This window comes from Oryctolagus cuniculus, chromosome 5 (genome assembly GCF_964237555.1).
Source record: "Oryctolagus cuniculus chromosome 5, mOryCun1.1, whole genome shotgun sequence".
NCBI lineage: Eukaryota > Metazoa > Chordata > Mammalia > Lagomorpha > Leporidae > Oryctolagus > Oryctolagus cuniculus.
In genome coordinates, this window is record NC_091436.1 from 135,130,601 (window position 1) to 135,139,813 (window position 9,213).

Consider the following 9,213-nt stretch of genomic DNA (forward strand, 5'->3'; position numbering starts at 1 on the left):
TGCTGCAGCCACAGTGGTGGAGGTGTTCCTCTCACCCACCTGGAATCGGCCTTCGCCTGCAGCTCACCCTTTAACCTCCAGGTGCCATGTTGCCTACTCAGGGAAGCCCTCCCTGACTGCAAGGTCATAGCTTGCCTTTATACCTAGAGTGGAGATTTTTTTAACAGCTCTCCTGTATACAAAATTCTTTTTTCTTTGTTAAAGATTTATTTAGTTATTTATTTGAAAGGCAGAGTTACAGAGAGAGGCAGAGAGACAGAAAGAGAGAGAGTCTTTCATTCACTGGTTCACTCCCCAAATGGCTGCAATGGCCAGAGCTGAGCCAATCCAAAGCCAGGAGCCAGGGGCTTCTTCCTGGTCTCCCATGCAGGTGCAGGGGCCCAAGGACTTGGGCCATCTTCTACTGCTTTCCCAGGCCACAGCAGAGAGCTGGACTGGAAGAGGAGCAGCAGGGACTTGAACCAGCGCCCATACGGGATGCCAGTGCCGCAGGTGGAGGATTAACCTGCTGTGTCATGGCACTGGCCCCTACTTTAGTTTCAATCATTGTGACTTGAATAATAATAATGAGCAATAAGAATGCATGAATTTTTCATTGAGTTCCCTGTGTAATAGTAATAAATAAAGCATTATTCCAGCACAAACAAGAAGAGGGGCCCGCGTCAGGCACAGCAGTTAGCATGCTGCCTGGAACACCTTTGTCCCACAACTGGATGCCTGTGCAAGTCCCGGCTCCTCCTTTTTTTTTTTTTTTTAAAGATGATTTACTTTCTTATTTGAAAGCAGTTACAGAGAGGCAGAGAGAGAGAGAGAGAGAGAGAGAGAAAGGACTTCCATCTGCTGGTTCACTCCCCACATGGCCATAATGGCCAGAGCCAGGAGCCAGGAGCTTCTTCTGGGTCTCCCACACGGTGCAGGGCCCAAGGACTTGAGCCATCTTCTACTGCTTTCCCAGGCTATAGCAGAGAGCTGGATGGGAAGCGGAGCAGCTGCGATGTGAACCTGTGCCCATAAGGGATGCCAGCATGGCAGAGGGTGGCTTTACCTGCTGCCCCCCCCCCCCCAGCCCTGCCACGTCTCTGCTTCTGATCCAGCTTCCACGCTCCCCTGGGAGGCGGCAGGTGGTGGTCCAAGTATTGGGATCCAGGCCATTGACGTGGGAGGTCCGCATGGGGTTTCCGGCTCCCAGCTCCCGCCGGGTCTAACCCAGTTGTTGCAGTCATTTGAGGAGTGGGCCGCCAGATCTCTGTGTGCCTTTCACACAAATGAAGATGCGTGCTTTAGACAAAAGGGGAAAGTGTGGCTCCAGGTCCACGGAGTGACCAGTGTTGCACTTCCCGTTCCCAGACTTCGCGGAATCGTCAGTGACTTCATCGAGACCGAGCGCTGCAAGACTCGTGTTCTAGAAACAGCGTAGGCAGATCTGTCGATGCGTCTCCCACCACGACTGATCAGAGGACATTCAACACTTCTATTTGGAAACAGTTTTCCCTCACAAGAAACCAGAGCTACACAGACAGTTACGGAAAGCCCTGGACACACGGGAGAGTCTGCCAGGGACTTGGAAAGCGCCCGCTCACGGCGAACTCCAGCGGCTACGGGGCACCCGTGTCTGTCGCCGGCTCAGCCCAGCAGCTCGTGAGCCCCCGTCCAGCTGAACGCTGCTGAGCAAGCCCAAGGTCCGGGGGCCACCTGAAGCCCAGCTGCCCGTGTGCGTGTCACGGCTGCGGGCTCCCTGCGTGCCAGCCCCTGCGGCCGTGCACACCAGCACTGGCAGCCGGGAAGGCTCCCGGGTAGCTTTCAAGTGGAATCCAGGGTTTCCTACAGCACAGGTGATAGGACTGGCTAATTTGAAGCTCACATATAAATCACTAAAGATCAAGAGCAGTTAAAGCAATTGGGGTCTTAAGCCACCGAAAGGGTTTTTGGGGAGGACTGGGTTTGGAGCTGCTGGTGCCCAGTGGTGTAGGCGGGCCTTGGACCTGGCGATGCAGACGCTGGCTGAGGCGCCTGCGTCGGGCATCAGCGTGCCTGGGGTTCGAGTCCCGGCTCTGGCTCCTGGCTCCAGCTGTCTTGCTAAGGCACCCGTCGAAGGCAATAGGTGATGATGGCTCTCACATGTGGGTCCCTGCCACTGCCATGGAGACCCGGGTGGAGTTGCTGGCTGCTGTCAGCAACCTGAGCCGGCCCCAGCTGTCGCGGGCATTTGTGTGTGTGTGTGGGGGGGGGGGGGTGGTCAGCGGATGGGGGCCCTCTGTCACAGAGAAAGAACAGCAGACTGGTTTCCAGCGTGCTTCCCCTGCCCCCGCCAGGGCACCTGCTCCCGCTCTCCACTCCCCGAGGGTCTCAGCCTGACGTCCCCTCCACCCCCCAGGGACTCCACAGTGTGGTGGTCACCCTCATTGGCCGCGCGGGCTCCCTGGGACCCAGCAGGGCCTCAGTACAAACTGGATGGGTAAGAGCCGGTCAAGCCGCGGGTCGGTGAGGCGGCGGCAACCGGCTCAACCTGCACACGGCGCGTTGCGTCTGAGAGGCAGGCAGTGCGCAGCCCCGGGCCAGGCCGGCGCCGCCTCTGCGGGCCGCCTTCCGGGTTCCCCTCGCTCCAACCACACCTCCAGCTCCCAGCCCTGACCAGCGAGCCTGGAGGGCAGCAGCCACTTCCCCTGCTCCCTGGGGTCCCTGCACTTGGTAAACACAGGATCTCCCCGGTGCACCACGGAGCTTCGGTTTGCACCGACTGGGGGTGGGCGGAACGAGGGAGGCCGAAGGGTTCTCCCGGGACCGTGCGGCTGCGGCCACTGCTCCCGGGACCCCACTAGCGCCAGGGACAGGGTGTGGGCTGGGGACCCAGCTTGCTTAGGCCGTAGGGGCACCTGGGCCAGGTCCCTGGGCTGACCACGGCCACGCACAGTGGGCAGGGCCTCCTTCCACGGGGTGAGGCACCCAGGTGCGGATGGGCGTGCGGGGCCGTGGTCCCAGGCCAGCGCCACCGCTGATGAGCGACGCAGCCCGGCCAAGGCACAGGGTCCCCCTGGGCTCCGGTTTCTCCACTGATGGAATGCTGGGCAACGGGAGCCACTGACCAAGGCGCTGGCCCCGAACGACCCGGGGGACGCAAAGGTCACCGCAACGGGGCCTGCGGGGAGGGTGCGCGGCCGTGCAACTGAGGGCTCCCTCGTCTCCCTCCACAGGCAGGGCCCTGTAGCCTGCTCCCCTGAGGGCCTGGGCGGGTGGCCGGCGGCGCGCAGACCCTGGCAGCCCTGGGGTCCCGACTCAGAGAGGCCCGGATGGTGCTGGTGTGCGAGTCTTAATGTGGTTTCCTGGCGCCACCTCGTGGCTATGGCCGGCGTTGCCGCACCTGCTCTGAAAGTGAGGCTGCGGGCGGTGCACATGGACAGGGCAGGGCCCATTTGGGCCTATGACTGTGGCCCTGCGGACAGCTTCCTCCCGCGTTCCTGTCTCCACTGCCTTGAGGACCCCTTGAGGCCTTCGGCGAGCCAGAAGCTGGGAAGAAAGCACTGGAAGGAGGGTGTCCAGTCCCCAGGAGGCAGGCACGGGGCTACCCGGGGTATCCACACCCCCGCCCACTGAATCCTGCACCTTTTTCCTGTGGGCATTTGTGGCCCAGGCCAGGTGGTGTGGCAAGCGGCCTGAGGCATCCTCCAATCCCTCCTGACCACAGGGGACAGAGACCGAAGCTGGGCCACAGCCCAGGCCCTAATTCCGGTCTGGGAGTGGAACCCAGAGTGTGACTGGGCCTGAGACAAACTCCCCAAGCCAGCCGGGAGACCACGGGAGCCACGGGTGGGGGGCTTTGGATCCCGCCGGACTCCCCAGGGTCTCCCAGGACCCTTGCCAGCAGTGAGGGCTGCTCTGGTCCCTGCTGGGGAGAGGGGCAGTCCGGGAATGACCCTCAGGAGCAGGTGTGGGCATCTCTTGGTCTGAGCCATGGCCCAGGGGTCTCCCCTGTGGCCCACCTGGTTGGCCGCTGTCTGGGCTTTCCAGGGCAGTACCCGCCTGCGCCCCAGTGCCTGCAGCCCCCGGCCACTCCTCTCCTCCGGCTCAGCTCTTCTCGCCACTGACCATCCTCCTCCCCAGAAGATCTCCGCGTGGGTGAGTGAAACAGCAGCCAGTGTAGACCCTGGGGGCAGCCCACTCCCAGCGCTGCCCGGAGGTTTCCTGAGGGGGCAGAGCTGGGTGGCAGGGGCAGGTCCTGGTGCAGGGGGTGGGGCGAGGGTGACAGGCTGCGCTTTGATGGCTCCTTCTGTGTTTTCCATAATGAGCACCCACTGCTGTCTTTAGGGGGTATGGCCTGCCCTAACCAATGTATCTGGGTGTGGGCTGCCCGGCCAGTGCCGGCTGTCACCCAGGGCCCCCTTCACCTCCCGCCTGTACCCACAGCGTCCTCCTGGGGGCGCTCCTGCCAGTGGGTGGGACGCAGACTCTGTGACCTGCTTTTATTTTTGTTATTTATTTGAAAGGCAGAGTGGCAGAGAGAGAGAATCTTCCATCCACTGGTTCACCCCCCAGATGGTTGCAACGACTGGGGCTGGGTCAGGCTAGAGCCAGGAGCCAGGAGCTTCCTCCAGGTCTCCCTTGTGGGTGCAGGGGCCCAAGCACTTGGACTGTCTTCTACTGCTTTCCCAGGTGCACTAGCAGGGAGCTGGATGGGAAGTGGAGCAGCCGGAACCCTAACCCATATATGGGACCCTAACCCAGCCCATGTATGGGATGCCGGTGTCACAGGTGGTGTCCCAACTGGCTGTGCCCTCTGAGATGTCCAGGGCAGAGCAGGCCCCCAAATGACCCGACTCTCCCGTTGCATTTGATTGACAGTTTGGCTGGCTGTTGCTCCGTGGGCGGGAGGCCGCTGTCTTCTGAGGCTGAAACGCTGGGGCTGGGCCTTCTGGTCCCAGTGTCACTGCCGAGCCGTCCCAGCTCCGGACGCTTGCGCGTGACCTGTGGAGGCCCTGTCTGCAGCTTTGTGCTGCCAGCCCTGAGGGTCCGTTTTTATCCACGGCACTGGCACCTTCTGGGCCGTCTAAGTCCTTCCGCTCAGAGAAAGGCTCGTGGATGCCGGCTGTCTTCCGAAGCACCAGCTCGGACTGTAACTCACACACTTGAAGCGTGCGATTCTGCAAGTGTCAGGAGATTCGTCTTGTGCAGCTGTGGCTCCCGGGCACCTGGGAACATTTCCACCGCCCCGCCAACGACGCGACGACGCAGCTTAGCTGCCCCCTCTCCCCTGCCCGTCTGCCTGCCGTGGTCCTGCATTCCCACGTACCTGAGACCACAGGTGCATGGCCTTTGGGCCTGGCTCAGCACCGTGTCCTCGCGGCTCACCGCAGCCCGAGCCATCACCCATGCGGGGGGCGGGTTGTTGCTGATGCGTGCGCCAGCTCACGGGTGGGGGCTCTTCCAGCCTCTGGGCTGCCTTTCGTTCCTGCTCTTTCCTTTGTGATCCCGAGGGTGTGGGTGCCAGCTGTCCCGAGTGGGTGCTCAAGTTGAGCAGGAAGAGAGAGGGCTGGTAGTGGGGAGAAGGGGTGGCCGCCCACTGCTGTCCGGCAGGCAGTTGAGCCACCCCAAGTGGATGGACAGGGGACCCCGGGATGCCCTTGGGAGGCACAGGAGGTACGAGGGACAGGAGGGCAGCTTCCTGCCAGCTCACGTGGGCCCGGAGACATCACAGCCCTGGTGCCCATGGCTGTGACCGCGCCCTGCCCACCACCGACGCACCCGGCTTCTCGTCAGGCCTCTTGGAGAAGCAGGGCTGTCCCCCTGGTCTGGGGAGGGTCACTGGCTGACCAGCGCCACTGCCCTGGAGGTGAGGACGCCTGCCAGGTTTCCTGTCCCGCACACGCCCCTCCAGGGTCACCTCGGAGCCCTCCGTGGCTGGCCTGGGGGCAGGGGGGATGGTGTCAGGGGCCAGGGACCCAAAGGGCGGGCCTGCGGCATTGTCCCTGGGCTCTGCTTACACAGGCTCCTGGGTGGAGGGGAGCAGCCGCGTTGGCCCTGGCAGCGACTTTAGGATGAAGAGGACTCGGGACCCACTAGCCCTGGTTGTGCAGCTTGGGAAATGCCGGAGCCACGGGAACCCCCAGCGTGCTCCGGGCGGCTGCATCTCCTACAGGTGCCCGGCTCAGGTGGGTGCTGCCAGCCCACGGACCGCACAGGGAGCAGCGAAGCTCCAGGGGGTTGGGAGACCACTCTGGGAAGAGCAGGCGTCACCTCAGTGCCTACCCTGACAGCTGCACGTGCGTGAGGCCAGCGGTCCCCGCACAGGGGATCCGGGTTCTTTCTCTCCTGTTCCATTTTCTTTGATGAGAGGCACCGGGGCAGAAGCGCCGTCAGACCCGGAGTTCAGCGCCCCCGTGTGGTGAGTGACGGGCGGGCACCTGGGCAGAAGTGGAGGTGGGGGAAATGCAGCCGATTGGGGGAGGGTCGGCAAGGAGGTGGGGCCCCCGGCAGGAAACCCGGGCAGGTGGTCGGGTGGGCGCGGCCGAGGCTGAGGAGTGGGCTGCAGGCCGGCTTCCCCTGCCGGTGTCCAGCCCAGCTCCCCAGCGTGCTTGTCGGCCTCGTTTCACTACAGATTTTGAAACACTTGGGGCAAGCGGGACAGTACGGGAAACGGAATGAACCCCAGTTCACCCTTCAACAAGATCGTTCTGCTTTCAAGTTCGGTTTCTAGGCTGTGAATCTTAAAAAAAGTCACAGAACTAAAGCCCCTCCCTGCCCCCCACCCTCTAATATTTAGTTTTATTCTGAAAGGCAGAACAACAGAGAGAGAGACAGAGAAAATCTTCCATTCGCTGGTTCACTGCCCAAATGACTGCAACAGCCAGGGCTGTGCCAGGTCAAAGCCAAGCAGCCAGGATCTTCATCCGGGTCTCCCACGTGGGTGGCAGGGGCCCGGGTGTCGCTCCCCCTCTTCGTGGAGGAACGACACTAAACCCTGCCTAGGCTTCCTATCCGAGTCACGGCACCATTATGTCGCTCCCCCTCTTCGTGGAGGAACGACACAGGACCCTGCGCTGTTCTTTTGTCTGCTCGGCCCTCCCCGGGTTTGCTGCTGGTTCTTCCCGGGTTGGCTACCGTCCTTCCACCTCTGTGGAAGGGCAGTTCCCCCTGCCACTTTCCCCACTTCCGCGGGGGAGCGGCACACTGCTGGCCGGCTCTCTTGGAGGCTGCACAGGTGTTCCTTCAGATAGATGTTCCTGGTGCATGTTGTCTCTCTCCTCCTTTATAGTCCTCTTCCGCCAATCCCAACTCTGCTACCCACACGCCGAGTACGCTGCTCTCCTCCAATCAGGAGCAGGTCCTGCTGTTTATTGGTTGAACTGGAGGCAGCTGTGTAGAAGCTGTTTCCTCCTCTCCCAGCGCCATATTGTGGGAGAGCAGATGCATAGAATAAGTCTTAATTCCAGTAACTTAGTCTAGTCCGAGTTGCTCCCAGTTGCTCCCCACAGATCCCCCTTTCTTTTTATTTTTGGCGTTGATACGCGCCTGTCTTCGGTGCCCCACGGCACACACTCTGCTCTGCTTGCTAGAGTTGCCCACAGGTGCTTACAAGTCCTATCAATCAGGCAAACCGAATCCGGGTCCTCTCTTCGCCATGTTGTGAGGAGGTTTTTAGGCGCTGATGCGTGCCTGAGTTCGGTGCCCTGCAGCGCATGCTCTGCTCTGCTAGAACTGCCTGCAGGTGCTTACAAGCCCTACCAAGCAGGCAAACCGAATCCAAGCCTTCTCATTGCCGTATTGTGGGGAGACTTATTGGTGTTGATAACGTGCCTGTCTTCGGTGACCTGCAGCCGCCCACAGGTGCTTATCGTCTTACTAATCAGGCAGACCGAATCCAAGCTCTCTCATTGCTGTGTTGTGGGGAGGCCTTATTTTTCTCTATTTCTCTACCTCCGGGCATTCCTATCTCTCCTATTTTACTTCTATCTGCCAGCATTCCTATTTCTCTCATTTTACTTCTAAACTTCTGTTTCTCTTATCCCCGCGGCTTCCCGGCGCCCGCCCCGAGGCTGCTTCTCGGCACCTCGCCCGCGGCGGCTTCCCGGCTCTGCGCGGCTTACCGGCTCTGCGCGGCTTACCGGCTTCTATTCGCGCGCTCAGCGGTCTCCACGCCCTTCGCGCCCGCACCACAGCCTTCGGGCCAGCCCTGCGTTCCCTATCTATTCACGCCCCGTGCTCTCTCTGCACGCAGCGGCTTCGCTGTGTAGAAGCTGTTTCTCCCTTCTCAGCGCCATATAGTGGGAGAGCAGATGCATAGAATAAGTCTTAATTCAAGTAACTTAGTCTAGTCCGAGTTGCTCCCAGTTGCTCCCCACACCCGGGCCATCTGCTGTTCCCTTTCCAGGTGCCTTAGCAGGGAGCTGATCAGAAGTGGAACGGGGGCGGTGCTGTGACATAGCCTGCAGTGCCGGCATCCCATATGGGCACTGGTTTGAGTCCCAGCAGCTCCACTTCCAATCCAGCTCTCTGCTGTGGCCTGGGGAAGCAGTGGAAGATGGCCCAAGTCCTTGGGCCCTGCACCTACGTGGGAGACCTGGAAGAAGCTCCTGGCTCCTGGCTTTGGATCGGCACAGCTCTGACCTCAATGGCCGTCTGGGAAATAAAACCAGTGGATGGAAGACCTCTCTCTCTGCCTCTGCCTCTGCCTCTCTGTAGCTCTGCCTCTAAAATAAATAAATAAATGGCTTCTAAAAAAAAATCACTTGTTTATTTAACTACTTATTTATTCTAAGACAGAGAGGGGGAGAGAGAGGGAGAGAGAGAGAGAGAGGTCCCATCAGCTGGTTCACTCCCCAGATGCCCACCATGGTCCTAACTGGGGCTACAGCTGGGAGCCAGGAAATCCGCCCAGGTCTCCCACACGGCAGCAGGGCCCCACCACTGGGGCCGTCACTGCGCGCCCAGGGTCAGCATTGGCAAGAAGCTGGAGTCGGGAGTGGTGCCGGCTATTGAACCCAGCACTTGGGTGTCGGACGCCAGCATCTTACCCGGCGTCACCGGTCTTTTCCGCTGGCTGATCCGGGTCCCCCAGGCTGTGTTCCGTGTGCTGATTTCTTTTTCGGTCTCCGCCGCATCCTGGCGGCTGCCTTGACTTAGGCGATTTCCCTCTGCTCATTGCTTCCACCATATTCAAGTGTGGATGTATCTTCCTTGCTGTTTACGTCTAAGTTGTTTTTTTTTTTTTTTTTAATGGGG

General features: G+C 60.5%; 1 long non-coding RNA gene across 5 annotated transcripts; it reads left to right on the plus strand.

The window, feature by feature from the left end:
• Window positions 1-2,253: 2,253 nt before the first annotated feature.
• LOC138849674 (uncharacterized) lies at window positions 2,254-8,716 on the plus strand. 5 transcript variants are annotated; one of them, XR_011388712.1, is made up of 5 exons: window positions 2,254-2,688; window positions 4,006-5,824; window positions 5,980-6,143; window positions 6,249-6,376; window positions 6,590-8,716. It is a non-coding gene; the product is annotated as an uncharacterized lncRNA (long non-coding RNA). The 5 variants fall into 5 exon arrangements; XR_011388713.1 differs by having other exon boundaries at window positions 4,006-4,113; window positions 4,837-6,143; XR_011388711.1 differs by having other exon boundaries at window positions 3,192-6,143.
• Window positions 8,717-9,213: the final 497 nt, after the last annotated feature.